We start from the raw sequence: 9,616 nt of genomic DNA, 5'->3' as shown, positions 1-9,616 counted from the left end.
CAAACTCCCAAATGTGTTTAGATAGAACAGCTCAGCTAAATCCTTCCACCACATGTGAACAGTGTTTGTCACAGATAATTGCTGCTGCTACATTACACAATACAACACGTTCGGTTCGTCCACAGCTAAAGTCATTCAGCATGTGGCGCGCTCACACACACACACACACACACACACACACACACACACACACACACACTGACATGAGAAAGTGAATGGACGTAAACAATACGGTAATATGGAATATGCAGCGTTACGGCAGCAGCTGGGCCACTTTCAGCCACTAAACGGAGCTGCAGAGATCCGGCTAATGATCATTCATTGAGCTCCATATCCTGTCCCCAAACCTCCAGACCATTTATCTTCACACACACACACACACACACACACACACACTCTCAAGCTTGAGACAATAAGTGTAAGTACAATAAGTCTCCGGAGGAGCTGATTTTCTGTCAATGCTTTCATTGTCAGATTATCTCGTCTCCATGTTTGTGATCTACAAATGCACGAAAAGAAAAAAAAAAGCAGTGTGTTCCTGATGATTTGTTGTGAAAACAGTCCCTGTGGTGGCCCCCGGCCCCCAGCCTGTATTTCCCCACTGTAAATCATGATGAAATGGCTTGCAGGTGTCAGGATTAAAGAATCCTCTCAGAGGACTCACACACAGCTGCTGCTCTCCTTCTGCCAGCTCCTTTATTGCCATTTGTTTTGTGTTTAGTGTGATGGTGTAGTACCAGCGGACCAGCGGCCACCTCCAGAGACCACAGAGCTTTAACTGCTCTCATGGATGTTACCACCTTTAATAAGCTAATGAATAATAAAAAGCCTCTCAGGGCGTTCAGCGTGTCTGAGTTACTTTAATGTTTCTTTGCCCTGTGCCAGTGAGTCTGGATCCACTAGATGCCTGTCACTGCTCAGCAGATGAATCATTGTTGTGGTCATGTGGATATTGGGCCCCGTGTTCCTTCTGGCATCACGGAGAATCAAACCAAATCTATCATAATGAATTTCTCTGGTGACATCATTAGCTGCTCAAAGCTTGATGGAAACACCCAAACGTGATAAAATATTCGAAAATGCACATTAACGTTTTTACGATTACTAGGTAATTTTTGTCTTTTTTGCAAAATAGTTAATGAGCTACACGGGAGATGGAGATGGAAAATTCACATGACTGATCAGCTGTTTCCTCTGACATGAAAGATCAGTTATTAGTTGCCCAATAGAATCATATTCCTGCAAACTTCTCTCCATTTTCTCTCTCTTGGATGGCCAAAGTTGTCTTCTTAGCAACTTCTTCTTTAGTTGTTGTTTTCTCTCTTCTTCTTCTCCTGTTTAAACAAGTCTGAAGTCGATCAGATTAAAACTGTAGGAGGAGTTTGTTAATGAATGCGGCGTGGAAATGGCAAAAAAAAGTCTAAATAGCCATTTTCGATCCAAGATGGCCGACTTCCTGTTCGTTTTTGGGTATGGCTTCTTGAGACTTTTTGGTGCATCTTCCCATGAGACATGTATGGACCAAATTTTGTGTCTCTAAGACAAACCTGTTTTAGGGTCTCAATTCTAGGGGGCGCTAGTAGGTCATTTAGCCACGCCCATTTGTCCTCTCCCCTCTGCTCTGTGTAAACAGTCTCCAGTTCTGTCTGATTTTCAGTGAATATTTGACTATTTGTCTCAGCAGAATCAATCATGGCAGATTTTAAGGTTTTAACAGGATCTAGTTATTACAAACAGTTTATTGGCGTTTTTATTTTTATGTTTTAAAAGAGACATGTGGAATAAATTGATTTTGACAGATAAATCACTATTTTAGGCTTCATTTGGTTACTTTTTTTCCTTTTTATCAACCTATGATCTGTTCAGATTTTTTGTTTTCTTTCTACGGTTTCCTTCAGATCACTGCCAGCTATAGAATTGGTTATTCTATTTCTTTTTTTCTCAAACCAAATGAGAAATAAGCTTGTTCTGATTATAAGGGAGTCTGTTTTTCAGAGATACGTAATCCAGGTTTATTTTTAATAAACTCTACCTGAAAAAACAGTGAGCATGCAGCTCAAAGTGGAAATGATCACATCGTTCTCTCAGCGAAGGTGTAAGTAACACTAACGATGGCTCGGCTCCATCGAGGTCCCCAGTAAAACATGCCAACATGCACAATAACAGGACCTTGGCACTGGAGCAGCTAAATGGAACTCAGCCAGCATTAATGTTTTAAACGATGCCTGAGTTTGACGCGTAGAGAGGCTGGGAGAAACATCTATTAAAAAAGATTATTTGATACATAAATAACACAGTGTGCACTACATCATTTGTAATATCACACACTGTAATCTTTAACGCCATTTAGCTGTCAAAACACGGAATTAACTCTGATTACATTATGAGATCTCTGAAGAATATAGTGAAAACAAAATCACTCTTAATCAATGACACTTGAAGGAACTTTTCCTTCAAAACCTCACTGACACCAAAGTGGGGAGGAAATATAATAATTTGTTGAGAGAGTTTGGATTAGTTTGTGGTTGTGCCAGTGGAATGAGACTGAGCAGATCAGGCTGCCGAGTGCAGTTTGTTGGACCTCGTGTATATATATAAATATAAATATATATATAGTGCAGAGCTGTTCCAAGCACGGAGCCGCCACAATGAGCGTTTAGAGCCCGAGTTTTATCACACTTGGAAAACACAGTTGTAGTTACGATTACCTTGCACCTTGAGTCCAGAACCACTATGAGGTATTAAATGAGGCTGTGGAGCCGTGATGAGCACCACTCCTGCAAGGCCAGAGAGAAACTGGAGCCCCACAGGGATTAGACCGGGTGAGCCTGAGGTTTCCCTTCAGTGTAGATTCCTCGCAATGGGCGCTTTCAGGACAAAGTGCTCTTTATTTATTTAAGTGCATATCGTCCATCTTTTTAGTTAACCATCTGAACCCCAACAAGCTGTTTCAGGGCGTGTTTTTTTTTTTTTTTTTTTTGTTCTTTTTACATTTTACTCACTGTGGCCTTGTATTCCACTGCAGTTTATAAGTCCTGCAGCTCTATCATGGCTACACTGCAAAAAGGTGTGTCTAAAACCAGATAAAACACTGCATCGACAGATAATTTCACTTGACTTAAATTAAGATTATTAAATCTAGAAATAAGCATGTTGAACACTTAAAATAATAAATGAACTCTTAAACCAGATAAAGTAAAGCTGCCAGCAGTGATGAACTGGCCCGAGCAGAGTGACCTGATGATTATTTGGTTCTTACCAAGATAAAAAAAACTTTAGATTTAGAAGTGTTAGATCATTTATCTGGTTTTAAGAGTTAATTTATTATTTTAAGTGTTCAACATGCTTATTTCTAGATTTAATAATCGTAATTTAATAAATCTTGTCAAGGTAAATTATCTGTCCATGCAGCAAGATCATTTCCCTCAGATTTACTGTTTGATCTGGTTTTAAACCTTTAGATTTACTGTTTGATCTGGTTTTAGACCTTTAGATTTGCTGTTTGATCTGGTTTTAGACCTTTAGATTTACTGTTTGATCTGGTTTTAGACCTTTAGATTTACTGTTTGATCTGTTTTTAGACCTTTAGATTTACTGTTTGATCTGGTTTTAGACCTTTAGATTTACTGTTTGATCTGGTTTTAGACCTTTACATTTACTGTTTGATCTGGTTTTAGACCTTTAGATTTACTGTTTGATCTGTTTTTAGACCTTTAGATTTACTGTTTTTATCTGGTTTTAGACCTTTAGATTTACTGTTTGATCTGGTTTTAGACCTTTAGATTTACTGTTTGATCTGGTTTTAGACCTTTAGATTTACTGTTTGATCTGGTTTTTAGACTAAACACCTTTTTGCTGTGTAGAAGTGGGACAACTCAAAAATGTATTTTATGCAGAATAACACTGTTATAATGACACAAATCATAAAAAAGAAAAACCTAATTTGAATTTCTCTGATAAATAATTTCTTTAAAATTGGAATAAAATTTAATTTATATACACAACACTTTCCCAAGTGCCACGTGTGTCATGAATATTGGCGGGAAAAGCCTCTCCTGTCCTCTCCTCTCTGCTCTGTGTAAACAGCCTCTCCTGTCCTCTCCTCTCAGCTCTGTGTAAACAGCCTCTCCTGTCCTCTCCTCTCAGCTCTGTGTAAACAGCCTCTCCTGTCCTCTCCTCTCTGCTCTGTGTAAACAGCCTCTCCTGTCCTGTCCTCTCCTCTCTGCTCTGTGTAAACAGCCTCTCCTGTCCTGTCCTCTCCTCTCTGCTCTGTGTAAACAGCCTCTCCTGTCCTCTCCTCTCAGCTCTGTGTAAACAGCCTCTCCTGTCCTCTCCTCTCTGCTCTGTGTAAACAGCCTCTCCTGTCCTGTCCTCTCCTCTCTGCTCTGTGTAAACAGCCTCTCCTGTCCTGTCCTCTCCTCTCTGCTCTGTGTAAACAGCCTCTCCTGTCCTCTCCTCTCAGCTCTGTGTAAACAGCCTCTCCTGTCCTCTCCTCTCTGCTCTGTGTAAACAGCCTCTCCTGTCCTCTCCTCTCAGCTCTGTGTAAACAGCCTCTCCTGTCCTCTCCCCTCTGCTCTGTGTAAACAGCCTCTCCTGTCCTCTCCTCTCTGCTCTGTGTAAACAGCCTCTCCTGTCCTCTCCCCTCTGCTCTGTGTAAACAGCCTCTCCTGTCCTCTCCTCTCAGCTCTGTGTAAACAGCCTCTCCTGTCCTCTCCTCTCTGCTCTGTGTAAACAGCCTCTCCTGTCCTCTCCTCTCTGCTCTGTGTAAACAGCCTCTCCTGTCCTCTCCTCTCTGCTCTGTGTAAACAGCCTGTCCTGTCCTCTCCTCTCTGCTCTGTGTAAACAGCCTCTCCTGTCCTCTCCCCTCTGCTCTGTGTAAACAGCCTCTCCTGTCCTCTCCTCTCTGCTCTGTGTAAACAGCCTCTCCTGTCCTCTCCTCTCAGCTCTGTGTAAACAGCCTCTCCTGTCCTCTCCTCTCAGCTCTGTGTAAACAGCCTGTCCTGTCCTCTCCTCTCAGCTCTGTGTAAACAGCCTGTCCTGTCCTCTCCTCTCTGCTCTGTGTAAACAGCCTCTCCTGTCCTCTCCTCTCAGCTCTGTGTAAACAGCCTCTCCTGTCCTCTCCTCTCTGCTCTGTGTAAACAGATTCCCGTTGGTCTCAGCAGAATCAATCATGTCTTCAGTGTCTCTGAGGAGCAGAACTTTATGTTTTTAACAGGATCTGGTTTATTATAAACGGTTTATTTTTGGCGAATCTTTAAATGAGAATAAAGTGTCTGAGCAGAGGACCAACCATCTGTATGTGGTGAGTTGGGAATGAGAACTGGTTGTTTTTGTCACTCTAGTTACTCTTTAAAGGTTTTCTCTGAATGTGGCTTTGGTTATAAAAAGTATTTTGTGAAGATGGAAAAGACTATATTCACTATTCAAAGTAACTTGAGTCAAAGTAAACATCTTTAATAATACTGTAAATCCCCCAGTTTGGAGAAATGACTGCCAGGACATTTTTATGACCATCTCAGTGTGAGAGGTATAAGGTATGAACAGAATAATGAAAAAACCACATGAAATAGGACTTTGAAGCCCTGACATCAACATTACAAAGGTGATTACACAGCTGAGTCATGTTACACTCACTGTCTGTCCACAGCAGCTGACAGTCCTCACCTCCAGACCACATGTTCAGAACACCGCGAGCACCTGTTGGCACATGAAGCTCAGAAAAACAAAAACCATAAATGAAAGCTGCAAGCAGCGATGAACGGGGTCCTCAGATCGTTGAAGGGACGAGGTGATACAATACATGTTTACACAGAGCTGAGAGGAGAGGACAGGAGAGGCTGTTTACACAGAGCTGAGAGGAGAGGACAGGAGAGGCTGTTTACACAGAGCTGAGAGGAGAGGACAGGAGAGGCTGTTTACACAGAGCAGAGAGGAGAGGACTGGAGAGGCTGTTTACACAGAGCAGAGAGGAGAGGACAGGAGAGGCTGTTTACACAGAGCAGAGAGGAGAGGACAGGAGAGGCTGTTTACACAGAGCAGAGAGGAGAGGACAGGAGAGGCTGTTTACACAGAGCAGAGGGGAGAGGACAGGAGAGGCTGTTTACACAGAGCAGAGAGGAGAGGACAGGAGAGGCTCTAAAATGCAAAACAATGACTATATTTTAGTGAGTAAAATGTAAACCCCCCTGAAAGAGCTCTGGGGTTCTAAATTGTTGCATGGCGTCTATTTCTCTAAATAAAATGACGTTTTAACCGTTTCTTCCTGAGGTGGAAATTCAACCACTAGAGGGCGACACTGTCACGTTCTCGCCCACAGTTTAAATAAAACTCTTTCTCTCTTCCCGTTCTCTGGATCTTTGTACTGTTGTTTACTGCTCAGAGGAGTTTAACGGCAGGTTGTTGTTGTCGATGGAAACACAATGTTTGTTTACAGCTGAGATGTTTACAGGAAACAGCTTCAAGGAGAAGAAGAGAAGAAGAACGTTCAGCATCCATCGGGAGGAAAACTCAACAGTGTTGCTGTGCACCTCGATGATTTAACCCTTTGGAGTTTGGGGCTATTTTGTCGGTTTTTGACTCCTTTTCATTCTGCCTGATTATAAACCACTTAAAAATATTTACCATAACGTGTTGCTATCATTGTTTTCAGCACAACCTCACCTATATGACCTGACTATTATTGTTTTCATTTTGACTTACTGGGTCAACATTTGAACACAAACAGAAAAACACACATGAAAACACACAAAAATAATACAAAAAACACACAAAAACAAAAACACACACAAAATTACAAAAAACACACATAAACACACCAAAAACATAAAAATAATTACAAAAAACACATGAACACAAACACAAAAACACACATGAAAACACACAAAACACAAAAAACGCAAAGAAATTACAAAAAACACACACAAAAACAGTAAACACAAAGATTGCATTAAAAATGCTGAATGCACACTACAACATTAGAAAAATCTCTGCAAAAAAAAGTAAAATCATGTTATTACACTTGGTCGAGGTGTTTTTTTATCTTTGCTGAAAAAGAGTTGATGCATTAAATTGGAACATGGAAACTTTAGAGTTCAGCTGACAGCAGGGAAACATGCTGCTGAACGTTTTTACGTCGTGACGTCATGAAGAAGTCGTGCTCCGGCGCTTTCCTGGACTCCAGAAGGTTTAAACTGCAAAAAGAAGTAAAATATTGTTTTCAATAGGGGGGAAGTGAAGTCATTGCTGTGTCTAGTCTGTTGTGTTTTTGCCCCTGAAACAGATTTTTGCCTGTTTATGCTATAAAATCCGACGTTGTTCTCATCTGTAGTTTATCCAAAACACTTTGCACACTGAACATCTCAGCTGGAAGATATTGTGAAGGAAGTCATCTAGGAGGGTGTAGCTGCCTGTCTGTCTGTCTGTCTGTCTGACAGCAGAGAAAACAAAACATTAATAAATAAATAAGGAAAACAGTCTGGGCCTCCCACTCCCACTCAGGCTCCTCTGGTTTATCATATCCCACCATCCTGTGGGGGCCGAGCCGAGCTGCACAGTCTGTACTGCAATCAAAAACACGTGGCCTCGGGGCTTGGAACGCTCACAACATTACAGCATAGAAACCAGCCAACTGCTCCATATAGAGGCCCCATAATTGTTGGACTGAAGAGGATTTCTCCTGTTTTTTACTGCACAGTTTTACTATTGTTGTAAGACACAGGACCCAGGGCCAAACTTAACCATCCAATACAGACTTTATGAACATCATTTTACAAACAAATAGGGATTACCCAGAAAGCTGCAGCCTGCTGACTCATCAGCTGAGAGACTATAAGACCTTCAGCTTCACCCACACAGATCTGTTTCACACCTGCAACACACTAAAAAAGATTTGGAATGAGCTCTTTTTTTGATATTATTATATTTTACTGAGATTTGGCAGCATTCAGAGTGGCTGAATTTACACTTCTGGTGCTTGTTAGTTGGGATGTTCTCAAATCAAGGGGCATGATTTCACTCAAGCAGTAATGAAAAACAATATGTTGTTTTGGTCCGCCCTTGTTTCTGGACAGCTTCTTTAGATTGATGTCACAAACAACAGCGGCCAAGAAATTATACCTTAACACTGGTACTCTGCTTGATTGCCCCAACTGACATTACCCAGAGTTTTATAATCCTGCAACCAGGCGATTAGCGAACACAATACGCTGAGAGAATCAACAGAGTATTAAACTTGTGTTGGAAATGTGCATCAGATTAATGGGAGGAGAAGGTTCCAGACATGTGACTCAAGTCAACTTTTGGCCTCAAGTAAGTCCCGAGTCATTGTTTCCTGGGCAGGCCAAGTCAAGTCGGGTCCTTAGTTAAGAAAAGTCAAGTCCTAAGTCAAGTAACTCAACTAAGACAAGTTGTAAGTATGACATTTGTTAAATGTGATCAACACTGAAAAGCAGCTGAAGTTAGAGACTATAATTCAGACGAGCAGCAAACTTCAGGGCTGGAAAGTGAAGCCAATGTGCCAAAAAACTGCAGTTCCTCAAACGTCCACTAGAGGCTGGCTCCAAAAGCAAGTCCATCCTCACAGAACCCTCCATGGTCAAATGTCCAACTAAACAGCAGAAATTAACATGTTTACAGGATGCAACAACTCTAGAACTGTCTATAAGTCTTTATTCTGCCCTACAAAGTCTAACTGCAGTAACTACATTTTTGGTTGAAATTGAGTTATAACTAAAAATTAACTCCTTGATGTCTGACTGTGATCCAGTGTAGTCTTGTATTTCTTCATTGTGTTGAATAGTGAAGACAAGAATAATAGAAATTATGAGTTTATTTGATAGAGAAATTATTATCTAAATAGTGATGAAGTAAACATGTGAGATAAAATTATATTAAGACTAAATTATAACATTACTTTATAATATTCAAAGTGTTTCACAATGCATCATGAGGATGATTTGACCTTATGGATGCATCATGAGGATGATTTGACCTTATGGACGCATCATGAGGATGATTTGCCGTATGGAGGCATCATGAGGATGATTTGACCGTATGGAGTCATCATGACGATGATTTGACCGTATGGAGTCATCATGAAGATGATTTGACCTTATGGACGCATCATGACGATGATTTGACCGTATGGAGGCATCATGACGATGATTTGACCGTATGGAGTCATCATGAAGATGATTTGACCGTATGGAGGCAGCATGATGATGATTTGACCGTATGGAGTCATCATGAAGATGATTTGACAGTATGGAGGCAGCATGATGATGATTTGACCGTATGGAAGCATCATGACGATGATTTGACCGTATGGAGTCATCATGAAGATGATTTGACCGTATGGAGTCATCATGAAGATGATTTGACCGTATGGAAGCATCATGAAGATGATTTGACCGTATGGAGGTATGAAGGCATCATGAAGATGATTTGACCGTATGGAGGCATCATGACGATGATTTGACCGTATGGAGGCATCATGAAGATGATTTGACCGTATGGAGGCATCATGACGATGATTTGACCGTATGGAAGCATCATGACGATGATTTGACCGTATGGAGTCATCATGAAGATGATTTGACCGTATGGAGTCATCATGAAG

The sequence above is a fragment of the Centropristis striata genome, chromosome 2, assembly GCF_030273125.1.
Source record: "Centropristis striata isolate RG_2023a ecotype Rhode Island chromosome 2, C.striata_1.0, whole genome shotgun sequence".
In the NCBI taxonomy this organism is placed as follows: domain Eukaryota; kingdom Metazoa; phylum Chordata; class Actinopteri; order Perciformes; family Serranidae; genus Centropristis; species Centropristis striata.
The sequence above is the reverse complement of the archived record's forward strand: the minus strand, read 5'-3'. Positions refer to the sequence as shown.